At 43.3% G+C, this 16,458-nt stretch overlaps 1 protein-coding gene and 1 long non-coding RNA gene across 5 annotated transcripts in view; one reads left to right on the top strand and one right to left on the bottom strand.

The window, feature by feature from the left end:
• Nucleotides 1-16,458, top strand: part of ANKRD6 (ankyrin repeat domain 6) — a 189,917-nt gene that overhangs the window by 58,426 nt on the left and 115,033 nt on the right. The window lies entirely within an intron of this gene.
• Nucleotides 12,428-16,458, bottom strand: part of LOC309864787 — an 86,888-nt gene continuing 82,857 nt past the window's right edge. Inside the window, exon 3 of the long non-coding RNA XR_014311757.1 lies at nucleotides 12,428-12,437. This is a non-coding gene — a long non-coding RNA (uncharacterized lncRNA). The remainder of the gene's footprint in view (nucleotides 12,438-16,458) is intronic.

Below are 16,458 nucleotides of genomic sequence, written 5' to 3'. Positions count from 1 at the left end.
GAGTAACAGGGGACAGGGGTGGATAGTTTGTAACTGACTCCTTGCCTTTGTGGTGGTTTGAGTAACAGCTTCTTTTTAAAAGGTGATAATTCATTGTACTGCCTCTTAGGTAATGGCTGTTAACACTGGGAGACAAGGCCAAAAATACAGGTGAGGTGGCTACACTCCTGTGTGGATATGTGGAGAGCATAAAGGTTCCCTGACTACTGCCCCCTGAAGAGAGCCCTACACACCCCCTGGAGGGTCGCTTTAGTCACTCACCAGGTCTTCTTGAACTTGAAGTTCTCATGGAATTTTCCTAAAAAGATATATTTTAATGGCATCTTAAAAATACTTATTTATCTATTTATTTTTTTGTAAGCTGTACACCCAACATGGGGCTCGAACTCATGACCCTGAGGTCAAGCGTCGCATGCTCTACCTACTGAGGCAGCCAGGTGCCCCATTTCCTTTTCCTTTTTTAAGATCAGTTTATTTTTTGAGAGAGGAGGAGAGAGAGGGCGAGAGGGAGAGTACATGTGCATGTGCCTGCACACACATACATGCTCATGCTTGAGGGAGAGGGACAAAGAGGGAGAGAGAATCCCAAGCAGGCTCCACACTCAGTATGGAATGGGACTCTAGCCCTGATCCCACAATCCTGAGATCATGACCTGAGCCAAAACCAAGAGTCAGATATTTAACCAACTGAGCTACCCAGGTGCCCCTGTTTTTGTGACATTTTATTTCCTTGATGTTATCAATTAATGTATAATCATTCCTGTGACGTATAATGAGCATCTTTAAACCTGATGAAAAAAATCATGTTTCTCCACAGAAAACTAGCCTATTCCTTCAGAGATTTGGGAATTCAGATTCTAGAATAGATTCTCCCCACATTATGCTCTTTCTTGGAGAAGAACTGGGCCATTTGATACCTTATAACTGGTCTTTAATGGGATAGAATTTAGTAGTGAGTACCTTTTGGGATCAAATTAAATTTTATTTCTTTGGGTTGAGAAATCGCAGTAAAGGTCTTGTATCTTCTCATCTGTCTTTGTGACCTGCATGATATCTTCTTCTATCTTTGTTCTCCTCCGTGCCCCCAATTTCACATATACTCATGTTTTATGGTTTATAATTATTAGTTTTTATTACAAAGATAATTCAAGCTTATTATAAAAATTTCAAATGGTAGGTTTGAATATATTGCTCCTTAATACAGAGCTGGGTGTAAAACCCACCTCTCACCTTGCTATGGTCTGAATGTTTGTCCCTCCCCAAATTCATATGTTGAAACCTAATCCCTGGTGTGATGGTATTTGGAGGTCTGGGTTCGGGAAGTTATTGTCTCCTGAGGGTGGAGCCCTCACGAAGGGGACAAATGCCCCAGTGAAATATCCCAGAGATCTCCCTTCCTCCTTCCGCCATGTAAGGACACAGTGGAAAGCGCTGACTATGAAACAGAAAGCAAGCTCTCATCTGGCACTGAATCAGCTGGCACCTTGATCCTGGACTTGCCGGCCTCCAGAACTGTGAGAAATAAATTCCTGCTGTTGATAAGCCACACGATCCGTGGTATTTTCTTAGGGCAGCTTGAATGGACTGAGACATACTTCTGATCCTGCATTAGTTTCCTGTGGCTGTTATAACAAATGAACACAAACTGGGTAGCGTGAAACAACAGAAATTTATTCTCCCACAGTTCTGGAAGCTGGAAGTCCAACATCAAGCTGTTGGCATGGCAAGCTCCCTCCAGAGGTTCTAGGGGAGATTCTGTTCCTTGACCCTTCCAGCTGCTGTTGGCACAGATATCCCCTGTCTTGAGGCCACACCACTCCAATCTTTGCTTCTGTCTCACATCATTGTTTCCTCTTCTGTGTGTCTATGTCCCCACACTCTCTCTGCCTTTCTCTTATAAGGATACATGTTATTGCATATAGGACCCAAAAAGTCAATATTCACTCATTTGCTGTTTTAAGTTAATATTCACAGGTTCTGGGCAATAGGTTGTAATGTAACTTTGGGGGGACCACCATTTAACCCACTAACCATTTTTTAAAAAAATATTTTATTTATTTATTTGACAGAGATCACAAGTAGGCAGAGAGGCAGGCAGAGAGAGAAGAGAAAACAGGCTCCCTGCGGAACAGAGAGCCCGATGTGGGGCTCGATCCCAGGACCCTGAGATCATGACCTGAGCCGAAGGCAGAGGCTTTAACCCGCTGAGCTACCCAGGCGCCCCCACTAACCATTGTTTAAAAAAGTCATTCTGGGGCGCCTGGGTGGCTCAGTGGGTTGGGCCTCTGACTTCGGCTCAGGTCATGATCCCAGGGGCCTGGGATCGAGTCCCTCATTGGGCTCTCTGCTCAGCAGGGAGCCTGCTTCTCCTCATCTCTCTCTCTGTCTGTCTCTCTGCCTATTTGTGATCTCTCTCTCTCTGTCAAATAAATAAATAAAATCTTTAAAAAAAAAAAGTCATTCTGACATGTTAATGTGATAGAGAAGACTTTTTTCAGCATTGTTGTGATAGGTGTCACAATTGTTGTGATGGTTGTCAAGGCTGTTGCAGCGTGGGGGAGAGATCAGGCTCAAGCCCGAATATAGCAAGAACAACTGGGGATTCATAGGATAGGATAAGGGTGGAGGGTGGCTGGAAAGTTAGGTAATACCTCATCACCCTGGCCTGCCTTCAGCAAGAATCCCATTAGCTTGGTAAGAAGTCCCCCTACCTAGGTAATACCTGTTCCGGATATTATTGTTTGCTTTCAAACTACAGGAAAAATAAAACACCCATGAGAGCTGGTGTTAGGAAACTCCTTGCAACATCAGAGAGAGTGTTAGATAAATCATAATGTGGGAAGAGGAAATGGATTGTTGGTTTTGGGCCTAGACTGGGAACATTTGGTGACCGATAAACCCCATGGCCATTCTAAGGACCTGATTAGCATGAACTCTGTGGCTTTAGGAGTGGGGGCAGAGCTGGTCCAATTACAAGACTGGGCCTCTGGGGGAGGAAGGTATGGGGGGAACCTCTTCCACAGCAGGGGAGGAAGGATCTGCCTTCAAATCCCAAGGTGACCTAATCCCTTAGGCGTTTTACTGGACTCATCTCTGAGCAGGTCAATGCTGGCCTGTATCATTCCTCGGACTCTGACAGGTAGTAAATAAATGAAATCCACTTGACTATTCTGCAGGTAGCTCTCACTGGTGCTTTAGGGAATGGGAGGCCCTGCTTTCGTAAGTGTTTTCTGGTACTCTTGTATAAGCTCATTTTTCTACTCCAGGATAAGATAGTAGTACTTCTTATTTGTCAAACTGAAACTCTTTCATCAAGCTTAGCACAATTCAGTACTCTAATTCTATTACATTTAACTCACATTTATGGAACAGCAGTCCTGTGCTGCGTGCTGTCTAGGACACTTTTTCTTTATCTCATTGACCCCTTGAGTTACCGATATTATCTCCATTTTTTAAAGTGAGGAAACTGAGGTCCAACCTGACTTGCCCAGGTCCTCCCATCTGGTGACTGTGGGTCAGGATTGGACTCTGGGGCTGTTGGCTGTGGACCAGTGTGTGCTTGGTTGCAGCTCCAGTAAGGAAGGGAAAGAGCACTGGAGCTAACTGAGGGCCACCTTCAGGTCTTTAGGACATCTTACTAATAAGCCTGCTGAAAAATGAAAAATTTGGAAACTTTGGAATTGTACTTCTCCAGGTCTCAGGAATGAGCATGTTGTCTTTTTTTTTTTTTGGAAGTACTTAGGCGTTTCATTTGGAAACACAGTATTTGAATGGATAACAGAACAGAATTCTCTGTATGAAGAGGTGTGGGGCATCTGGGTACATAGAAGGTGAGATTCTGTTGGAGTAATTAAGGCTGTCAGAGGGCAGGATAAATCACCAGCCATGATCCTGTTTATGACAAACCTGCAGGACATTAACTGAAGTTCATGTGTAAACTCAGAAATGTGGGAAGTATGAAGCACGGTGCCCTCCAGGACCAGGAAATCGGCCTTCTTCCCACTTCACCTTTCAAGTATGTGCACTGGGAAGTTTAAAATTTAAATCCTACTGTCTGGGGAACCTGGGCGGCTCAGTTGGTTAAGAGTCTGCCTTTGGCTCCGGTCATGATCCCAAGGTCCTGGGTTCGAGTCCTGAATCGGGCTCCCTGCTGGGTGGGGAGACTGCTTCTCCCTCTCCCTCTGCTGTTCTCTCTCTTGCTTGTTCTCTCTCTCTATGTCAAATAAATAAATAAAATCTTAAAAAAAAAATACTCCTGGGGCGCCTGGGTGGCTCAGTGGGTTCAAGCCTCTGCTTTCAGCTCAGGTCATGACCCCAGGATCCTGGGATCAAGTCCCGCATCGGGCTCTCTGCTTGGCAGGGAGCCTGCTTCTTCCTCTCTCTTTCTCTCTCTCTCTCTCTCTCTCTGCCTGCCTCTCTGCCTACTTGTGATCTCTGTCAAATGAATAAATAAAATCTTAAAAAAAAGAAAAAATATTCCTGTCTGTCTTTCAAGTGACAAGGAACAAACTTTTATTAAGTGTCAGAATTTGAGAAAAGAGGTTTATAGTAAGAGGTTTGTTACAACATCTAAGTGGAAACTCTACGAGTTATTGTTTGACAGACAATATGGATAAAAAATTAAAGTTGTTTTACTTCTTACTTTGCAGCAGACAAAACTTCTTCCCCAAACATAATGCCTTCTCCTCTGGATAGTTTTGTAGCCTCCTTTATTCTGTTTTGGTATAAATTCTAACTTGTGAGAGATGCTTCCTTTTACAAGAGAAAATGAAGTTTCTCGTTTTCATTTTGCACATTTTCTTTTTTTTAAATTGAAGAATAATTGATGTGCACTATCCTGTTGGTTTCAGGTATACATCATAGTGATTTGATATATATGTATATATATATTTTTAGATTTTATTTATTTATTTGACAGACAGAGATCACAAGGAGGCAGAGAGGCAGGCAGGGGTGGGGGGGAAGCAGGCTCCCTGCTGAGCAGAGAGCCTGATGCGGGGCTCAATCCCAGGACCCTGAGATCATGACCTGAGCTGAAGGCAGAAGCTTTAACCCACTGAGCCACCCAGGTGCCCTGATATTTTGGGGGCAATATTACAAAATGATCCCCATGGCAAGTCTGGTTAACCATGGGTCACCATACAAAGTTATTACAATATTACTGATTATATTTGAAGTTTCAAATTAATTTTCCTTACAAGGTAGATTTAATCAGAGGTGATTTTGAATGGTTTCGATTCTCCTGAAAGTTTAAAAAATAAAATTAGAATAAAGTTACTCTGTGGCTTAGTGCAACCTGATGATTTAGGATATTTAAAATTGAATTAGGGGCCCCTGGCTGGCTCAGTCTGTGAAGCATATGACTCTTGATCTCAGGGTTGTTAGTTTGAGCCCCATGTAGGTTTGAGCCCTGTTACTTAAAAATCTTAAAAAAGAAAGAAAGAAAAAAAGAAAGAAAAACTTGAATTAGAAACTTTAAACTATATTTATTGATTTTTTATTTATTTATGTGGCATACTATGTTTTTCTCTTTTACTTTGTAACTTTTGTAAACAAAAGGATCTATTACCTTTTCTTGGCACCTGCTGGGTTCTTGCTCAGCACCAAGCACTTGAGCTGCCTCAGCTGCATCAAGCACAGACCTAGTTGCTGTTTTTCTTTTTCCCATTCTCAGATTTCTGGAAACATTACAAGAAATGGTTTATTTCTTGTGATGAAACACGGCTTTTCTATGATGTTCGTTCAGAACCTTTGAAATCCTTTGAAAGTGTCCTTTTGTCAAAATTGTCTTTTTTAATTTTTAACACTCTTGAAAGTCTTGTTTTCCCAAGCATAGTACTAACAAGGAGCAAGGTGCACGTATTCAGATGGAAGGAGGGGCAAAAGCAGAGGGAGAAAGAGCATGGCAGGCGGCCTCCACCCTCAGTGTGGAACCCCTCACAGGGCAGATCTCACACCCTCAGATCCTGATCTGAGCTGAAATCAAGAGTTGGCCACTTAACCCATCAAGCCACCCTGGGACCCCTCCCCTGAGGTCTTCTAAAAATAGCTTTATTGAGCTATAATTTATATACCATAACATTTAACCATTAGAAGCATGCAGTTCACTGATTTTTTAAAAAACTGTATTTATTTATAAATTTATAAATTTGTATAAACTGTATAAACTGCAGCCATCATCCCAACCAGTTTTAGGACATTTTCATCACTCCGGAAAGTTTGCTTGTGCCCATTTGCAGTCAGTTCCCACTCCCACTCCTAGCTCTAAGCAACCGTTGGTCATCTTTCTGCCTCTGTAAATACGCCTTTTCTAAACACTTCATATAAATAGAATCATACAGTATATAAGTTTCTTCTGTTCCCTTCAGCATGTTTTTGAGGTTCATCTTTGAAGTATATATCAGTATTAATTCCAGAGCTGTTAAAAAAAAAAAACAACAACCTTTCTATCATGGCGCATTTCAAGAGTAGACTAGTATAAATCACCCACATGCACCTCACTCCGAGATTCAATAACTATAAACTCACGATCAGTCTTGTTTCATCTACTGCCCACTCTGCTTTTCTCTCCCCACTCCCTTATTTTAGGATTATTTTGAAGCCAATCCCAGATGCAGTATCACTTAATTTGTAAATAGTTTTGTATATGCATTTGTATTTATCTTCTACTTTTCTATAGCTAAGGAGCTAAATATTTTTTAGAAAATGTGGGTACTTGGGTTAAAGGGGAAAATAAGGGGCTAAATATTAAAATAACTAAGACATAACACTCCTGTTGTGTTCAAGGTAGTACATGTGGCAATCTAGGATACAATGATACATGCATCTTATATGTCTACTAGGTCTGCAGTATAAAATAACAATACTTGATTCAAACATCACTCTGTATTGATAATAGATTTTCCCTTCTGTGTGTTTTTTTTAAACCGTATGTATTTTTGCTTTTATGCTAAGAATCAAGTTTTGTTTTTTTGTTTTTTGTTTTGTTTTTAAAAAAGATTTTATTTATTTATTTGATGATAGAGATCACAAGTAGGCAGAGAGGCAGGGGGAAGCAGGCTCCCTGCTGAGCAGAGAGCCTGATGCGGGGCTCGATTCCAGGACCCTGGGATCATGACCTGAGCCGAAGGCAGAGGCTTAACCTGCTGAGCCACCCAGGTGCCCCTCAAGTTTTGTTTTAAGAAGAAAGATGCAGGGACGCCTGGGTGGCTCAGTTGGTTAAGCAACTGTCTTCGGTTCAGGTCATAATCCCAGAATCCCAGGATCGAGTCCCGCATCAGGCTCCCAGCTCTGGGAGGAGTCTGCTTCTCCCTCTGACCTTCTCCCCTGTCATTCTCTCTCTCACTCTCTATCAAATATATAAATAAATCTTTAAAAAAAAAAAAAGAAGAGAGATGCAGGGTCCCCTGGGTGGCTCAGTCAGTTAAGCAGCTGTCTTCAGCTCAGGTCATGATCCTGGGGTCCTGGGATTGAGCCCCAGGTCAGTCTCCCTGATCAGCGGGGAGCCTGCTCCTCCTTCCTGCTTGTGATCTCTTGTCTTTCTCAAATAAAGAAATAAAATCTGATCCAAAGGGGCACGTGCACCCGAATGTTTATAGCAGCAATGTCCACAATAGCCAAACTATGGAGAGAACCTAGATGTCCATCAACAGATGAATGGATCAAGAAGATGTGGTATATATACACAATGGAATACTATGCAGCCATCAAAAGAAATGAAATCTTGCCATTTGCGACGACGTGGATGGAACTAGAGCGTTTCATGCTTAGCGAAATAAGTCAAGCGGAGAAAGACAACTATCATATAATCTCCCTGATATGAGGAAGTGGTGATGCAACATGGGGGCTTAAGTGGGTAGAAGAAGAATCAATGAAACAAGATGGAATTGGGAGGGAGACAAACCATAAGTGACTCTTAATCTCACAAAACAAACTGAGGGTTGCTGGGGGGAGGGGGTTTGGGAGAAGGGGGTGGGATTATGGACATTGGGGAGGGTATGTGCTTTGGTGAGTGCTGTGAAGTGTGTAAACCTGGTGATTCACAGACCTGTACCCCTGGGGATAAAAATATATGTTTATAAAAAATAAAAAATTAAAAAAAAAAGAAATAAAATCTTTAAAAGAAAAAAAAAAGAAGAGAGATGAATTATGGAGAATGATAGGACATCTTCTGTTGAAAACTGTTACGGGGAAATAAAAGCAGATAATTTCAAATTTGCTCATCTGAAATTATGATTTAGATGAGAATACTGTGGTCATTGTTTCTGTTGATTTGGGAACCCAGTTCACTGCCGACTGACGGATTCATATTTGAATTAAAATCGGCAAAGAGAAATAAACTCCTGCTTAGCTTTGCAGACCACTTGTTGATGTTTTCAGAATTACTGAATATAAAACATAAACCAGCTTCTTTGTGGAACATGAGCACTGTTGAACAAAGATGCCTGTGGCGGGCACCCGAGGTGGGCTCTCTCCAGGCCTGTTCTCAGCTGCCTTCTTCCGTCTTGCCTTCCTCCTACTGCAGAGGCTGGAAATGTGAATGTTCAATTGTCCTAACTATCCTAGTCAGGGTGGCCCATGTGATGCAGTTTGGCCAGTGCAGTCAATGCTCAAGCCTGCAGAGGAGGGCTTCCCTTCATGAATAAGAAAGCATATCGAAGGTGGAAAAAGTCTTTGGCTCTTTTGGCTTCTTCCTGCCTGGAACCTGAGTGTGACATCTGGAGGGGGTGCAGCCATTTTGAAGTCATGAGCTGACATGAGGATAAAAGCCATCACACGAAGGATGGCAAGCACAGAAATTACAGGAGTCTGGGTTCCCGGAGGGGCAGTGTTGTTGAACTGTTCCTCACCGTACCGTGCTTTCCTCAGGGCTTCTTCATATGGGAGAGAAGTAAGCCCTATCTAGTGAAGCCTGCTTAGTCTAGTCTGTTGTTGTTTGCAGCTGAGTGCCTTCTTCTTTGCTGATATTGTGTGTTTGTAGCTTTTTCCCACCTCAGAGCACTTTCACACCTGATGCTATTCTGGTATTCTAATCATGGACTCAGGAAATTTTAAGCATGGGAAATCCTAGCAATGACCTACCCTAACCCTAAGCAGTGCTAAGCAGTGGTTGTCAACCTGGGGGCAGAAGTCCCTGTCTGCAAGGTGCTACTGTTATTCAGCAGTTGGAAGCCAAGGGAGCTGAGAGACCTTACTCTGGGGGACAGTCCCACAGCACAAGTGTCGCTGTTCAAAATGCTGGTAGTGAATGGTTTAGAAACACTGATGTCTGATCCTAGACGGGGAGTAAACCCCGCAGGGTTCTGGAAACCCTGCTGCACTAGTTTGGACAATCTAGAGAGAACGCTCCAAGTCCCTCCCCATGCCTCTCCTTGGTTTAGCTTGGTTTCCCTTCCCCTCTGTTTTGGCTCCCTTTGTGATCCCTCAAGCCTGCAGCTTCAGGGTTGTGTTCCGAGTGGAAGGCAGATGCCCTGCAGACTAGGGAGGGAGGAGTGAAAGCATGAAGTGCCCATCGAAACCCCAAAAGCCTCTGCAAAACCACACTTCCAAAGTGTCTCTGAGGCCTCTGGGCTTAGTGTTTTTTTGTTCACTGTCTCTAGATAGTCCATCCCCAGTCTTATGAGGTCTGGGCTTGGGGTGACATTGATGACTATGATGGTGAAAGAGGTTGTGGGTCACCTTTTCTGCCCCCAGTAGCTTTGTCTTGCTCCAGCTGATGGCCTTGATGCTGGCAGAGGCAAGAGGCAGAGACTCTAGTCACTTGGACAGCTTTTGGTCCCTTGAGGAGCAGTCCAGGGTTGAGCTCTGGAGCTTCTAGTCTGGCATCCCAGGAGATAGTCAGGTGCCACTCTCTTTCTTTGTTCCTCTTACCCTGAGCTGAGATTCCAGGGAAAGAGGCCAGAGGCTGCTTGCCCTGCAGTATCCAGGATAGAAATGCTACCTTGAAGTTCCTATACCAGAAGGTAGAAGTGAGATATGCTGTGGTTAGAAAAAGACATCCAGGGCACCTGGGTGGCTCAGTGGGTTAAGCCTCTGCCTTCGGCTCAGGTTGTGATCTCAGGATTCTGGGATCGAGTCCCACATCAGGCTCTTTGCTAGGTAGGGAGCCTGCTTCCTCCTCTCTGTCTCTCTCTCTCTCTGCACCTACTTGTGGTCTCTGTCAAATAAATAAATAAAATCTTAAAAAAAAAAAAAAAAAAGAAGAAAAGGACATCGAACTGTGAAATTTTCACCAGGCAGTCTAACTATTAACAGTATCAGAGGATAAAAAAAAATTCCAATCAAAAAATGCATTGAAAGTGGAGAATAACTGGAATCAAAAGACACTGGTGTGTCTTCTTCAGTAAGCCACAGAATTTCTGAGCGTCCTCACAGATAATAGGGGCAATAGCGTCACAACCATCTCTCAGCTCCTGAGTGGAGGGAGATTAACAGGGGATGTGAGATGGGAAAGCACTTTGGAATTGGTAAGTGGCTCTATCAGAGTTAATTACAGTTCTTATGAGAGCAGTGATGCTTTTAGTGGCTTTGGGCATTAATAATACTCAAAGGTTGTGTAGTAGGATGGTGGGTCACAGCTGAAGTTAATGTTGGTTCTTGTTGTATTTTGATTTATTACTACCAACCAAATTTATATCAGGGCATGGCAGTAGGTTAAGGAAGCAATAAAGATAATAAGGATGCATTTAGCAAAGGCAGTCAGAAGAGGATTGTGCCCAGCCAAGTCATACTTCTTTCTAGCACAGAAGAGCACAGCTTTCACAGTGTCTGAAAGAATGTTTGAGATAGGGCTTACAGTTGAGGCCTTTCCTTAGGAGCTTTTTTTTTTGCATTACATTTGCACAACACATGTCAGAGTGCTTCTTATTTAGGTTGACTTCCCTTCACATGGGACAGAAATCCTACCCACAAAATCAAGACTTAGTCTTCTCTATTTTCTCTTCTGGAAGCACCAGGCTTGTTTCTAAGTATTTCCAGTGTTTTGCCCTTTAAGGAGCACGTGCTTATCAAAACAGACAAATAGTTTCAGCAAAAAGTCTCTTGTGTCTCCTCTCCCCAGCTTATTCTCAAATGAATGGGGTTAGATCTACATTTGCTCTCAAAAGGGGAATGAGTTCTTGGCAAATATAGGACACCACCATCAGTCTTGGGTTCCTTGGAACTCCTTAAGCTTACTTAAACATTCCTCAGTAACACATTCCTCCAAAGAGCTGGGCATGACTCCCGGTCTGGAGAGGGCTCAGTTTATTCAGGGCATTTAGTTTCTGTCCCTAACCAGCTAGGCACCTCTCTGGAAGGAAACAAAACACAACAAAATTCCTGTCCACTATGTATCCTGTAGTAGCTTTGCCCTGAGTGGGGGGAGGCTTTCTGGCTGATAACCATTTGGAGATGCTTGAAAATAATCTCTTTCGCACACTGCAGTGAGTGGGCATTTGTGGTTTGTATGATATTTGGTGCAGTAAGATTCTTCTTTTTCATTCCTTTCTCATTGAAAAGATGTGCTGATGATGGACTGTATGTTGGCTACTTGAATTTAAATGAAAAAAATAGTAATTAAAAAAAGAGAAAAGACATTGTGGTGCTAGGTTTGTTTTATTTTTTTTAATTGAGTTATATGTCTTTTTATTCTTGAGTTGTGAGAGTTCTTCATATATTCTGGATAGAAATCCCTTATCAGAAATTTGATTTGCAAGTATTTTCTCTCATCCTGTGTTTTTTTTTTCATTGTTAATAATTTTTTATTTTTTATAAACATATATTTTTATCCCCAGGGGTACAAATCTGTGAATCACCAGGTTTACACACTTCACAGCACTCACCAAAGCACATACCCTCCCCAGTGTCCATAACCCCCCCCCTTCTCCCAACCACCCCCCCCCCCAGCAACCCTCAGTTTGTTTTGTGAGATTAAGAGTTACTTATGGTTTGTCTCCCTCCCAATCCCATCTTGTTTCATTTATTCTTCTCCTACCCACTTAATGGTGCTAGGTTTTTAATATGAGAAAGTTATCTGCCAAAAACAAGTGAAGCAGTGACTTGAGTAGTGCAGATAACATCGTGCTGCATCCCAGCACTGGCCCACAAAATTTCTCTTCTTTCAAGTGGTCTCGTTTCTCGGTGCTCACCTCCACTGGTGTCCGGTTGGCAGCTGTGGTACACAGCACAGTGCTCTAGCCCCTGCATTCTTGTTGACATTAAATTACCCTTGCCCTAAAACTTCTATTTTGCCACTTCTCCCACTGGTTATTAGAAGTTTGTAATTCTTGGGGTGCCTGAGTGGCTTATTCGGTTAAGCGTCTGCCTTTGGCTCAGGTCATGATCTCAGGGTCCTCGGATCAAGTCCCACCTGGGCATCCCTACTCAGGCGGGAGATCTGCTTATCCCTCTTTCTCTCCCCCTCTGCCCCTCCCCTCACTCCTGATCTCTCTCTCTTTCTTTCTCAAATAAGTAAATGAAATCTTGAAAAAAAATAAAGTTTGTGATTCTTTTGAGGTCTGCCACATTTCACAGTAACAATGGTGATCATTATGATAGTAGTCAGATCTGGGATTTATACTGCCTGTTTGTTTTTAAAATGGCTTTTGGTTTCATATATATGTTATTTTATAATATACAACATATATAACAATATGTTATTTTAAGTAACATTACCATAATTAACATAAGCACAATAAAACTAACCTGACTGTAATTATCTCATGCAGAATAACCATTTCAGCATCTCAGTAGAGACAGGAAAAGAAATAGGTCTAGATCCCTTTCTAACCAGACTTACAGCCTCGTCTTATTTATTTTTTAGAACAGTCTGGGCCGATGAATAAATATTTTTTAAAGTCACCTCTTAAGGTATATAGAGACTCGACCCTGTATTCCTTACCTGACAGGACCCTTTTTGAGCTTTTGGCTGTTGCTGAGAAAATACAGAGATTAAATCCCATTATGATAATAGCTATGGAAATGTGGGACTTACAGCGTGGCAGGTACTATTCTAAGTCTGTTATTTATATTAATTCACTTAATTAAAAGAAACACAGAGTTCTCAACATAGAGTATAACAAGAAAGACTGCCAATCTCTAGCTAATGGTCCACCTCCTCAAAGACCTAGCTCATTCAACAGAGAGAGGGGTGTGGGTAAGGTGATTCTCACAGGCTTTCACCCATCCTTTGCTGCTGCTGCTTCTGCTCCTATTTCTGTATACACCTGTGCTGTAACCCATCCGTTGCTCCCTCCCCAGCCTCATCCTAGTTCTGCAGAGCCTGTCCACCCTCTTTTTCATCCCACAGGCTGTAGAACACTTGGCTTGGACCCAATATTTGTGCCTAAATATAAGGTAATTTTAGAAGCCACCTTGCCACAGTTAAAGATTAGGTTAAAAGTACAGAGCTCATTGGGCTGTGCCCATCTTTTTGCTTTAGACTAGTGGGTGGATCTGATGCTTTTTGACTGCTGGGGCTCCCAAGGGAGGTTTAGAAGGACAAGAAACAGGATTCTTGAGTGGCTCAGTCACTTAAGCCTCTGCCTTCAGCTTAGGTCATGATCCTGGGATCCTGGGGTCCTAGGATCGAATCCTGCATGGGGCTGCTTCCTCAGTGGGGAGCCTGCCTCCTCCTCTGCTGCTGCTCCCCTGCTTGTGCTCTCTCTCTCTCTGATAAATAAATAAAATCTTAAAAAAAATAAAAATAAAAAAGGACAAGAATAATCCTGAGAGAGCGGGCTCCTATTGCTTCTCTGCCCAGTTAAGAAGCAGTGTTGTTTGGGCCCAGTGCATCTAAGGCGAGCACCTCTGCTGGGTAGAGAAGAGGACAGCAGACCATTAGACTCACATCAGTTAAAACTATGCCTGCTGCATCTCTGCCAGACCCTGAGATGTGGTAGCAGGGTTTCAGGAGCCCTGGATAGAATGCAGGCGTCAGAACCTGAATTTGGCCCCTAGCACTTCTTCTTACACCTTTGCACACATGGACAAGCTCCCTATCCCTTAGATTCTTCATCCATTCATTAAATTCAACAAGTATTAGTACCTACTATGTGGCTGATACAGCCTTGAGCAAAACAATTCCTACCCTCATGGGGCTAGAAAAAGGTGAAAAAACAGTAAATAAAATAAATATATAGGTAGTGATAAATGCTAAGACTACAATTTTAAATAAGGTGGTCAGAGAAGGCATCATTGATAAGGTACCATTTGTGCAATCATCTGTGGGGGCTCAAGGAGAGGGCATTTAAATTATCTAGGTGAAGAACAGTTTATGTAGAGAGACAGCAGTGCAAAGGCCCTGAGGCAGAAGTGTACCTTGTGTGTGGGAAGAGTAGCAAGGAGGCCAGTGTTGCTGGAGTAGGATGAGCTAGGGGACTAGTAGGAGGTGTGATCAGAGAGGAAAGAGGGAGCAGATCCTGGAGGACTTTATAGACCATTCTGCAGATCTGGACTTCTATTCTGGGTAGTGTGAGAAGCCATGTTCGGGGAAAGGAGGTTTGAGTAGAAAAGGGTCGTGATCTGACTAAAGCATTAATGAGACCACATTGGCAGTTGGGATGAGGAATAGTTGGTAGTGGGAGGGGAAATGCAGGAGCAGAAAGAACAGCAGGAGGCTGTGCCATGACCAGGTGAGACAGGATGCAGCAGAGCTGGTGGTTTCTGATGGTTTCTGGTGGTTTCTGACCATGATGAGAGTGGTGGAACGAGCAGAAGGGATAGGATTCTGGGTTTATTTAATGATATCCACCTGGTTGCATAGAGAGTGCTGGCTGCTGCTCCCGCGGAGGACCTTGCTGTCTTATAGGGCGTCATGACATTCAGACAGGAAACAGGTCGGGGATTTGTCTGTCTGGTCAGCAGTAACAGCGTTGGCAGTGCAGCTCAGAGTTGCTGGCGTTGAACCAAAGTGTGAACCAAAAGTGTGCTTCCTGCCTTTCCCTTTAACTGGAAATCTAAACCCCTGTGAAAGCACAGGCTGGAACTGTTCTGTTAAACAGCCACACGGAGAAGCGAGGCGGCCGGCTCACCTTATTTTAGCCTTGCCTTATGCAGGGTGAGCTTTGACTCCAGGACAGCAAGCCTGGTTTCCACAAGCCATGTGTGTCCTCAGGCAGGTTTGTGGCTGGCTGCTTAATCAATTCATTCATTTATTTAAGTCAACTTAATAAATAAATCCATTTCATAAATTGGTTAATTGAATATAAAATACATTTAAATTTAGCCTTATCCTTCCGGTTTTCCTGTGCCTCTTTCCCTCTTCCGTTTGTCCCTTCGGTGCAGAGTTGGACCGGCCCTCACCTGGCGCTCGGCTAGTTCTCTGTTTCCCCACCAGCTCCCTGTGTTTCTGTTTCCTCTGGGGGCTTGTGCACTTCCAGCACCTGCACCCATCCGAAGTGTTCAGAGCTTGGGGGGTTAGAAGGGAAACGCAGGATAGCTGCATGTACATTTCGTAATATTTTCAAAAGATGCAGGGTTTTTGTTGTCAATACGTAAGGGCTGGGTGCAGGAAACAGAAACCGCTCCAGGTAATTTAAGAGGGAGAGACCGGCATCGAGTGCTCACTGGTTTGCCCAGCTCTAGGCTGGGCCCTGGTGATTCCCAGGACAGTGAGGAACTGGGCTACCAGGGGGCTTCCAGCTCAGAGACAGTAATTAGGGCCGTGGGTTCAAGAACCTATTCCCTGCCTGGATGCCAGGGATCAGGAAGCCTGAATTGAGAGAGGGTTGCCAGCATGATGCCTTTCAGCACCCTGGAGAATGGTCTTACGAGGTGCTACAGAAAACCTCCCATTTCCACACCTTGCTTACAAGCCATAAACTGCACAGAGAAGGTTTCCACTTCGCTTCCAGCTTCCTCATTTTGCAGAGGTGCCTTTAGTTGGATCACATCCCACATCCCAACAAAGTGTTGTCCCCAGCTAGGAGGTGGAAATGGTGAGGTTAAACAAGCTAATCCCTAGTCACCATGACATGTTGCTTGTCTGCAGTGAATACTGTTGGGGGCCTCTCCTTCCAATTATGTTGGATTGTGTTGAGAAGGTACCACGCCCAACTCTATATTAAACACTGAACCTAAATGTCAATATTTTCCAAGTTTATCTTTAAAAGTACAATACTGTGTGCTTTGTAATGGAGTATCTCTTATAATCAGTTACATTGTGGTGATCCCTCCGATGTCTGTAAGATAAACGAAGTGGACGCCCATCATTGACAGGCAGATTTCAGTTTATTTTTATTTGGAGAAAATAATGAGCCTGAATTGCTGTTTATCCCAAAATGTTTTATGGCTCATATCATTACATTATTGATTTCCGCTCAGGTCATGATCTCAGAGCTGTGAGATTGAGCCCTGCGTTGGGCTTGGTGCTCAGCGTGGAGTTTGTTTGAGATTCTCTCTCTCCTTCTGTCCCTCTCACCATGCTTGTGTGCATGGTCTCTCCCTCTCAAAAAAAAAAAAAAAAAATCTTTGATTTAA

The sequence above is a fragment of the Mustela nivalis genome, assembly GCF_964662115.1.
Source record: "Mustela nivalis genome assembly, chromosome: 5".
NCBI lineage: Eukaryota > Metazoa > Chordata > Mammalia > Carnivora > Mustelidae > Mustela > Mustela nivalis.
Note: the sequence above shows the minus strand (reverse complement) of the source record. Positions and strands in the feature narration are given on the sequence as shown.